Below are 11,172 nucleotides of genomic sequence, written 5' to 3'. Positions count from 1 at the left end.
AACGTGACAAACAACTCTATTCAAACAGGCAAACAAAGAAACAATAGTGTTTTGTTATGAGAGTTGTAGTTCTAAGGCGACGCCGGAGAGTGACAGGAAAAAAGGCAAAGCACAACAACCGAGACGATTTGTGAAGTTGTGTGTGCGAGTGTGTGTGTGTGTGTGTGTGTGTGTGTGTGTGTACAGGCGTCTGACAGGAAGACAGAGGACGTATTGAAAGCGCAGACTTTATTAATAATACGCCATGTTTGATGAGCAAGATTCTGTTTGTTTTGGCTGACATTGACTTTGTGAGCTCATCTAATGCTCCATCATGATCTGGAGATTAAGACACATTCAAAGGTGTGTGTGCCTGTGTGTTGAGTGTTGGGGTGTGTGTGTGCGTGTGTGTTGGGGTGTGTGTGCGTGTTGGAAGATGAAAGGCAGAAATAGACAAAAAAAATTGGGAGAAAGTGAAATGGGAGCTTGTGGGTTGAAAGTGAGAGAAAAACGCTCCTGTATGGTGGCGAGAAAAGAGGAGTGCGAAACAACTAATTACAGAAATATGAAAGACTCCTTTTCCTTCCCCACTGAACTTAATTTCACCTCTTTTTCAGCCGTCCTCCTGCCAAATCCACTCGTTCTCCCTCTCCCCGTCCTTTCATCTCTCCTCACTCACCCTCCTCGTCAGATCCTCTTTCAGTTTGACTTTTTTTTAAACTCCCTTATGTTGCCTTATCCTCCGTCTCCCTCTTTCACCTCCTCTCTTCACCTCAGACACATGCTGTCTTACCCTTCCTCTTGAGTCTCCCCTTCCTCTTTAATCTCTTCCTGCCCTCTCTCCCCATCTTTCTTTCCCCTCTTTTCCCCACTCTCCCTCTCTCTCCTCGGAGTCAATCAATAGCAGCTGAGAGAGGAAACGCCTCACAGTTGATTCTTTGACACCTATCAAAGCCGACACCCTGTAACCCTGCCTCTCGTCTATCTGCACATCTTTTTCAGCGTTTCTTTTGTTTGTTTGTTTGTTTGTTTGCTTCCTTTCCTGACGACACTCCGTTGACTGACAGTCGCTACAGAAACACAGAGACAAACTGAACCCCTCGGCTCTTCATGCTGCTCGGTGACCATGTGTTCACACTGTGAGCAACATGCTTGATTCTGAGGATGTCAAGCTGTGCAGGAGTCTCTCATCACATCTCTGTAGTGCACTTGAGTGTAGGAAAGTGATGGAGGAGGTTCTCCAGGTTTTCTCTGAAATCATGACTTCATCTTTAAAAGGTCCAGTGTGTAATATGGGGGCAAAACCGTGATATCTAGTGTTCAGATTCAAGTTTGCAGTGCTCACTCACTGAAGTGCCGTACAAACATGGCAGCGCAAGATGGCAACACTCTCTAAAGCAAGACCCTTGCTATAAAAGAATAATTATAAGGCTACAAGAACCAAACAAATTTTATTTCATAGCTATTATACACTTATACAAATATATTCATGGGTACTATATTCAGATTTTGCCAATAAACCTTGCCAAATATTACACACTGGACCTTTAACTGTCAGAAGTGAGTAGAAAGACCTACTGTAATTAAATGGCAAAAAATGGCCGACATTTTTTTTTTTTTTTAAGTCAACACTTTTCAAATTTTGTGCTTTGTTTCTGAGATTAAAATTAGAAATCCAACACCTGCTGTACAGTAGCTTGGGTCTGTGTAATATGAAGCTAGAGCTAGAGCTAGAGTTGATTAGCTTAGTTGAGGGGAAACATTAGCCAAAAATTTAAAACAAAAATCTACCTACAGCTAAAGTTAAAACAACTATAACTAGCATTTCAGATCTTGTTTTGTTCTATCCGTAGAAAAACAATAGTGTAAAAAATTCAGTGACAGATGACACATGACTCAAGCATACAATGGATTTTGTAAGAAAAGGATACAAAGATACAAAGTCCAAATCCTTCATGAATTACATTAACAACAAACAACAGAAAATAAGTCAGGTCCAAGTAGTAGAGCCACAGCAAAGCTTTACTGTAACAGAGCACAACACTGAGGCCAAAAGATCCAAAATTGCTATTAACATGTCTCAAATAAAGATAAAAAGGAATAATAAATGTCAAATGACGTCATATAATCAAGGCCCAGAGGGATATTTATATTTCTTTCCCTCTAACAATTTTCCATATCTTATCTAAAATAGAATATTCACCCTTAATCATAAAGGTTATTGGCTTTTCAAGGATGAAAAGAGACAGTCTGGTAAGATGAACCTGTAATAGATTTCCAGGAGGTTGTTGTGCTAATATAAGCGAACCGGAAATTGTCAAACTATTCCTTTGTCCAAGGAAATCACATATATGTGAGGTGTGGGATAATGTGTTTTTAATTTTAGTTTAAACCATCAGCAGTGAAGCTGCAGGTAAATCTGTGGAATTAGCTGTTTGGAGAAGTTTGAACACTTGACTGACATCGTCACGTTTCTCTCCGGACACTAATGCGGTGTTGAGCCCCCAAAAAACCAGAGTGGATTTTAATATGGAGAGACTGAGGAGGTGAGGATTTATCGATCACACCAACACATACATTTAGAGGGAAGAAGGCTGTAGGACACAGGGAAGCTAGTATAGGTCAGTCGACCTCGTGTGTACAGAGCTGAAGCAGCAGCAGCAGCTTTCTGCCGACTCAGCTCCCACCACCACCAGAAATGACTCAGCATTTTAAATGAGCTTGTGGATGTGTAGTTTCTGTTGCGGCTGGCAGTACTTAAATCAAATGAGGGATAAAGACTTTTTCCGCCTCATGAATATTGCTTTAAAGGACAATAACTCAAGCAATTTGAACACAGCATTAATTCTACATAAATGAATCATCCCATATAGATAGGGAGGAAAACTATACATACACCAAGACGGATGGATTTGAATTTGTAACAACAAATGCACTTTTATGTAAAAGCATTAGTCTCAAAGTGTAAAAAAAAAAACACTTCATAATGAATTTAATGTATAATTCACCAAACATAAAAGGATACAGAGAAGCATTCACGCTGCCCTGGAGCAACTTCAAATATCAAAGAGATGAGGATCAAACACAAGTTTCTCAAGGTCCTGTCTAAAAAAATGTCACTTTTAACAACCTTAAAGAAGGTTCTCACAAGAATAACGGAGCCGACACACACAGACAAGAAGCAGAGGAGAAGCTTATGCGTTACAGTTTATCTCCCACTGCCATGCAAACAAACAGTGGTAAGATTTAGGGTCTCTGGCAATATCTCTCTGTTCACTTCCAACACTATTTATGATAATGCCTTCAACCACTGTGCTCCATGCTCCCCTCCATACTGACTCAGATTTGTCTGTACCTTAAGTCTCCCAGGAACCATTTAACTATGCAGCCACATGTCTGGCTTATATCCAAAATCCATACGTACACATATGAGCAAGGCAGTCTGGGTGAGGATGGGGTGTTGTGAAAGACACAGGACAGTGTGGAGGGATTTTCTCTTTCTGTCTAAATGTCTCAGTTCACATCATCTGTTTATTTTTTCACTCTTTCATTCATCCATCCTCATTACCTGTGATTTGCAAGATCAGGCTATTTCATCTCTAAATCAGGTAAGGGGGAGCTCGTAGATCAAACAGTGGGGACACATTTATCATGAGAAATGCAGTTACAGTAGTGTTCATGTGTGGACTGCCCACTGATTTCTTGGGAATTTATACTGTTACTAAACTGATGTTATTTTCTTTAAAGGCAGCCTAACGTCTGAGAAACAAACCCTGGTAATACTACCATTATATTATCATCATGTGTTTGTCACGTTGATTTTGGGTTTGATCTGTCTCTGTTTATTGTTGGGACTGTTCTTCTATAGTTATTTAAACAGAGAATATGATTGTTTTATATGATGCAAATGCAAATACTTTCGTGCTTATGTTATGTTATGTTTCTTTATTTGATATGGACATCACAAATACATTGAGACTGTTCCAGTGGACAGACCAGATGCTTTGCTTGGGTGTGTTTAGCACATGTGCTAATTTTCAACACCAGTCCATAGGCGGCTATTCTAAAAGCACAGAGCATATTATCAACAGTATGAGATAAAACCAAGTGCATGACACAACATCACAACAGTAGCATACTAATCTAAAGAGCACAAGATCAACAAAAGAGGATTGAGCAAACAGAAATCATGATTGTAATAGTAATAATAGTAACAATGAAAAAGTCCATATTTATATATGTGGGCTGCGGGCATTGTTGTTTTGCTTTTAGCCATGCTTTTAGTCCTCTGTTAAAAGAGTTTGTATCAGTCTCCAGTTTCAGGTGAGTGGGTAAAGTGTTCCATAGGTTAACCCCTTTTACTGAGAAGGCAGACTGTCCAAATGATGTTGTACACTTGGGAACAATGCTGTCGCCATTGTAGGAGGCTCGTGTGTTTACTTGGCTTGAGCTACAGCGTCTTTTTATCAGTGCAGAAAACAGGGGTGATACACACTTATGAAGACAGTTATGATTCATCCAAATTAGGTTGATTCATCCAAATTAGGTTGTAAAAGTTATGAGGGTTTGAGTACCCTTTTAATATGGCTGCAACCAACAATTATAATTATCAGTTAACCTGTTGAAGATTTTAGTTTTTGTCATTTGGCCTTTTAAGGTGTGAAAACAATCTGTGGGTCACAAAATATCCAAACCAAAGGTGACAGCCTCAAAGTGCTTGTTTTGTTCAACCCACACTGATCTCAGAAAACAGCAAATATTCACACTTGATGAACTGCAACCTGGGGAAACCTTTTTGCTTTAAAAAAACAAAAACAAAAAAAAAACACACCTAGTGGCTGCACGAAGATATGACAGGAGGAGCAAAGGACAAGTGACATAACATTGGAGCTGTGTCCCAATTAAGGGGCGGCATCCTTTCACAGTAAACTTAAACTTAACTTAAAAGACCTTTATTGTCCTTACGGAAATATGTGCTGCGCTCCACACAACACATTTCATAATCATGACAAGGCCTGTCCCAATTTAAAGGAGACATATTATGCCCTCTTTTCCACAAATTAAAATAAGTCCCTGGTGTCTTAAAGACATGTCTGTGACATACTTCGGTCAAAATACCCCAAGGATCAAACATCACAGCTCTTTTCATCCGCTCAAAACAGCCCTGTTCAGAACGGCTGGTTTCAGTGCCTGTCCCTTTAAATGCAAATCAGCCACTACTCGCCCTGCCCCGCCCCTTCTATCGGTCGCAGGTAGGGGTGGGATTATGCAAATTGCCTGTTAGGAAGACACACCGCATCTATCCATCGTAGCCTCCCCTATCCCAAGATTCTTCGGTTGACACGGCCGCCAGAGGTGCCTCTGAAGCTGTTGCATCTGTGGACCTCGAGGCTGGGTCCTCTGAAAGATTGGGCCCCTGAATTGGGACACAGCTAGTGACAACATCTGTGTCAACAGAATCATTCAACAAAATCTATGGCAACGCAGACCTAATGTTGAAAATTTAGGCACACTAATTTAAACCTAATCACAATCCTTCCCTAAACCTAAGGTATTAGTGCCTAACCCTAAGGAAACGATATAGGTGGTACAGTAGGTGCACAGCTGTATGGTTGTTCAGGATGTAGGACTTGTTGCCAGAGAGTGATCACACCCTGCAGAGGTAGAAACTACACAAATCAGCTCTTAGTTGTAATAAACCTGAGTTTTCCTCCAACCTTCACCTTCAGCCACAACCTGACCTTTTCAAAATGATGACCAGCAAAATGAGTATGGAGGATTTCTGCTTTTCGCTATGATGAAAGGGCAGAGAGATTTACACACAAGGACAAACACACACACAAATATTTGTCATCACTCCAGAAAACTTTATGGTCTCCTTTGTTCTAAAATGATGCTGCAGCTTCCATAACCATCTGTCCACTGACAGCACTTAACACACACACACACGCATGCGCTTACATACATATGGAATACATTGCACAGCGTTTGTGAAAAAGACACACATTCACACATACTTTGTCTCTCGCCTTCACACATGCACTCGAATACAAATATGCATACAAATGTTCTCTCTCTCTTTTCTCCCTGTCACATACAAATAACCACGAGAAGTGCACTTACTGTGAATACACACACTCACACACATACACACACAAAAACCACTAAAAGTAATGAGATGTCTGGTCTCTTGTGTAAGTGTTTGAGCTTCTGTGTATGTGTATGTGTGTGTGTGGGTGCGTAGGATTGGTGGAAAACTCCAGACTAGTATAAACAGCCTGCAGAGAGACAGAGCGATACACACAAACACACATACTGTTCCCTCCCCAAATACACACACACATCATGTGTCTGTCTCTCTGTCTTCACACAGCACATGAGGGCGGGTGAGGGGAAGGGGGGTGAGAGCTGCAGCAGGACGAGGAGGAAGCAGAGGTAAACTCTCAGTGCTGTCTCCACATCCATCAGGAAATGTCAGGATCCTGTTATAGAGGGACTGTCAGGCTGCATGTAGTAACTGGAGAATGAAATATGTATGATATGTATGAGGAGGGTAGAGCAGAGGTGAGGAAAGGCAGGGGGTCGAGGATGGTATGGAGTGGAGTAAATGAGCTGGTAGGTGCTTATGGACAGGTCAAGGTCAGATGAGAACAAAAAGCGGAAACACAAAGGTTTTGTATCTGATCTCAATCATATTAACTAAGTCTGTAAAAAAAAAAAAGGGGAAAAAAATGGTCCTGCCTGATCCTACCTCTCAACGCGTACTAATAAGACAGATCGAGGTGTGAGGGCTCCCACGCTAACAGGTGTAATAAAACTAATAGGACGGTGGATGAGATGTAGATCCAGCCTGGTTGGTCCACGCCCACACAGTCCTGAGAAAAGGTCTAATTAGGGAGAGAGAGTGAGATCTGTGTGGGCGGGCTGTGGGTGTGTAGGTTTAACCTCTACCGTAGATACGGTATAGTCGCACAACACTTTCCTCCGGCATTGTCGAGTGATAAGCACAATTAACCCCGGAAGACAAAAACACAGGACTTGAAGCCATGAAACAGTGAATCATCAATCAATACCAAACTAGGAGATAAGAGTTATTCCTTTATATGCTACATTAAAAAAAAGTTTAGGCAACAAGTAACTGTTACAAAAGCCACCAATAATTCATGAGGCATTTACTTAAAACTGCATTTGTTGGTGTTATGGCCACCAGAGGCAACAGAACAACACAAAATTGGGATATTATCACCTTATCAAGTTTGTATGGGTCATTTGGCTGGAAATTGGAAAGGTGCAATCTAATTCATTATTTATAAAGCGGTCATCCTACATTGATGCTAATTAGTCGCTATGTCATTTATACACACATAAACATTACTGTATTTTCATATTTCAGGATATATGAAAATAAATATACATCCAAATAGTTTGTTCATCAATCAACTGAAACCTCCTACTAAATACCTTTGTAATTGCTATAATACTTGATTAAATAATGCTGAATCAATCATGTATTAAGTGTGAACTTAAAATCATTCAACACTTTATAGATTAGTCTATTAAAGGGACTAAGAGGAGTTTCGGAAAGCGAAGTGTTTTCACACTACATTTTCCATGAGCCTCCGGGCACGCGGTGAAAATCTTGGACCGGCGCAAGACGGACGAAAGCGAAAGCATTTGCCAAGGATGTTAATTAATCAAGAATGAAAGTCGGAGGTACGACTAATGTTTTTAATTATTGCCTAATAGTGTGTAGTTACTGTAAAAATTCTGACTCTTGCTGTTTTCACATTACATCTAATACAAGATACATATTGATAGTGCAGCTTTGAGCCCATCTTCTGATACATTGTTTAAATATATTCAACTGTATGAGATTTATATAGCTGCTTGCTTGTGAGTATGTTGTTTTTGATATTTGAAGGGCAACAGACAAGTGTCAGTTATAGGCAGTCACCAGATGTGCTGTGTGCAGTGGGAGCTGGAGAACATGGGGGTTAGACTGAAGTCATAATAAAAGTGATTAGGATGAAAACACTGAGCATGAAGAGAAACAGATTCTCTCTGACAACAGGAGGAAACATGTCTCACTTTTTTCCTCTTTTTTTTTTTGCAGCTTGCTGTTTCTCTTCTGTCTGTGTTGGGAAGCTTCTCCGAGTGGTTTGTCGTTCCATTTGGCCTTTCTATTTTCATTTCCCTCCATCGGCCCAGTGCTTTCTGACATTTTACCTGTCTGTCTTCACTCCCAGCCCCCCTCTCTCTCTCTCTCTCTCCCTCTCTCCCTCTCTCATCTACCTGCTTTCTCTCACTCCCTCTCTCGCTGCCTCTTTCCATCTCTCCCTCGATCTATCGCAGTGGGAGCTAATGTGACCTTTATGTGCTGTCAGCTCGCTGCGTGGCCGTCAATCATCATCTTCTCCCATTAGAACGGCTCTATCAGGAGCTGTCAGCGCCACAGAGCTGCCAACGCGTCGCTTTCCTTCCACCCACCCACCCACCCACCAGCTGAGAGGCAGGAAGGCAGGAGCAGGGGTACGTGACACGGAGACGAGACCAGACGAGAAGAAAACCAGAGAGAAAACGAAAAAGTGAGGAAGAAAAAGGAAGCTGACGTAGACGTAGGTGTGTTTCCATCCGTTTCTCGCTCATTTGCTCCTCTCCTCCATCATCCCTCATTAATTGTGTTTACTCCAAGATACCTGTGTTTTGGTCCTCAAGGAGCCGACATAGTTAGCATCCTAACCAGCCAGACAGAAAGAATCAGAGACCGTCTTTTTCTTCTCTCTCCATCCCTCAACACCTTCTCCACCTTTTCTTTTCTCACTGTCTCTCATTAGAACTTTTTTTTAAGTCCTGCTGGAGGAGGTTTACTATCTCTCCTCCTCCTCCTCCTCCTCCTCCTCCTCCCGTCCTTCCTTCCTTCCTCTCCATCACAATGTTTACCTGCTCTGGGAGCTCACTATCTCTCCCTCCTGCCTGTTTTCTCTCCTTGACGATCCCTCCATCCTCCTCCTGTGACTCCTTGTGCCTTCACTTCCACCTCTGTTTGTTTATTGTGATGCAGCTTCTTCCCTCCTGCTCCACCTGTCTCACACTTATCTCACGTTCATCCACTTACTCCTCCTTTTTTTTCAGACTACTTCTGAACTCCCCTTTTTCTTATCTCCTCCCCTCTCTTCTTTTATCTTGCTTCCTCGTTCTCTGTTTGCCTCCTCACCTTTTCCCTCTTCTACCATGTTGGTCCTCCACTGTTTTTTCTTTTCATTGTCTGGAAATGACAAAAAAAAAACAAAAAAACGACCCAAAACACACACACACAGACACACACTCACAAACAGCAGTTATGACATGCAAATGTGAGTCAAAAATACTTACAGTTTACCCAACACACATCATCACACAATTAAATGCAAGATCTCGAGTAACAGCTACACATGGGTTTGTAAGAGTGTGTGTGTGTGTGTGTGTGTGTGTGTGTGTGTGTGTGTGTGTCTGCCGGTTGTGTTAGTGCGTTCAGTGTATTAATGAAAACCTAACTCCACCTGCTTCTTCTCATGAACTGAGAGACAGAAAACAAAAAGCTCATTTAGAAACCAAATTTGATAGACCACCACAAAGCCAGTTTTTTTTTTCTCCTTTGTCTCAAAACTCCATATTTGCAACCGGCGGCCGAATAATGAGAATAAATCTCTCTTAAAATGCAGCAAGTCATTTTCCGACTATGAACCAAGGACGGATTTTAACCTTAGACTCATGTACGGTAAATACAGGTAAGGATTTAAGACCAGACGGCAACCAATGAGGATGTAAATGAAGTCAATACTGAGGTACCAAAAACTGCAGTTCTGCAAATGGCCACTGGGGTGTGTCTCCAACAGTGAGTAAATCCACATCGACTCCTGTGTTAAAATGTTCAACGTTACAGCAGAAATAATCACGTTTACAAATGCAAAAATAGTTTTGGTCTCTACAGCCAATTTCCTCGTTCACAAACATCATCTCCACTGAGTTGATTGTTATGAAATAAAGTTTTCCATGAAAACAGTGGCAGCCCAGTCCCATTATATCATGTAGCAGCCTTATTCCAAACTCAAAATTACCCTTGATGCAAAACCACAGAACTTATTTAATAGCAAAAAAAAAGGAATGTCATTTGGATGAGTGGATCGTCAGTGCATCCTGGGCACAGATCAACCTGAGCTTCAAATGATTCTGGATCCACTCATTGGTGATGATGGCCTAAAGTAGACACAATAGCAGCAGTTTTCAGCATTAGGGTGTTGAAATGCTGTTTTATTTGTGATTGAAGCATGTTAGAAGCTGGAGGGTGTTTGGCTAAAAAATGTTCTGGCCTATAAAGCCAACACAGGATTGGTCTCTCTCTCCGTCTCTCTTACACACATACACAAACAAATTTGCACTTTCATGCCTGCGGTATCTAGCAGAGAAATTAAAACCTGAGTATAGGAGATGTTTGCCAGCATGGCAGGGAGCAGCTGTGTAATGTTTCTGTTTGGCATGCAAGGACAGTTAGTGTTGGGCCGGTCATCGCAGAGAGGGAAACGGGATGATAGAGACTGGACAGACAGACAGACAAGCAGCGAGACAGACAGACAGACAGAAATGGCAGGAAATCAAACCGCATACACATCCTATTCTTTTTTTTTATTATTGTGCCCAGCCTGTCATCCCTCTAAAATGAATAAAATTTGTATAAGCAGAGAAAATAACCTGCAGACAGGTGAGGCAGGTAAACAGGCGTACAGGAAATGAAGGCTTGAGTGACAGGCCACAGATGGAAATAAACTATGACCCCCCGTCAAATGGATGTCCCCATCAAAAATCCCCCACCGTCTCTCAACTTCACTCTCCTTCTTTCCTCTCAAGCTCAACTCCACTTTCATCTGAGAGGAGCTTCTTTATATGAACTGAATGAAGAGCACTTCAAAGACAAGATGAATCAGCCATTAACCCTGCTCCATCTCCCCTCTCCGTGTCTCTCACTCTCAGAGACTGTCAATAGGATCAACCGACTGTGTGTCCTTGAAGTTGGGCTAGAAACCCACACACACACCGACACACACACACACACACACACACACACACACACACACAAGCCCCATTGCGGTTCATGGACACATCATTTTGAGACGAAAGCTGGTTAAAACTCTCAGGTTCGATACTTTAATTTCAACC

The sequence above is a fragment of the Trachurus japonicus genome, chromosome 11 (genome assembly GCF_045865225.1).
Source record: "Trachurus japonicus isolate A0001 chromosome 11, Traja_1.0".
Taxonomy (NCBI): Eukaryota; Metazoa; Chordata; class Actinopteri; order Carangiformes; family Carangidae; genus Trachurus; species Trachurus japonicus.
This window is presented reverse-complemented; position numbering follows the sequence as displayed.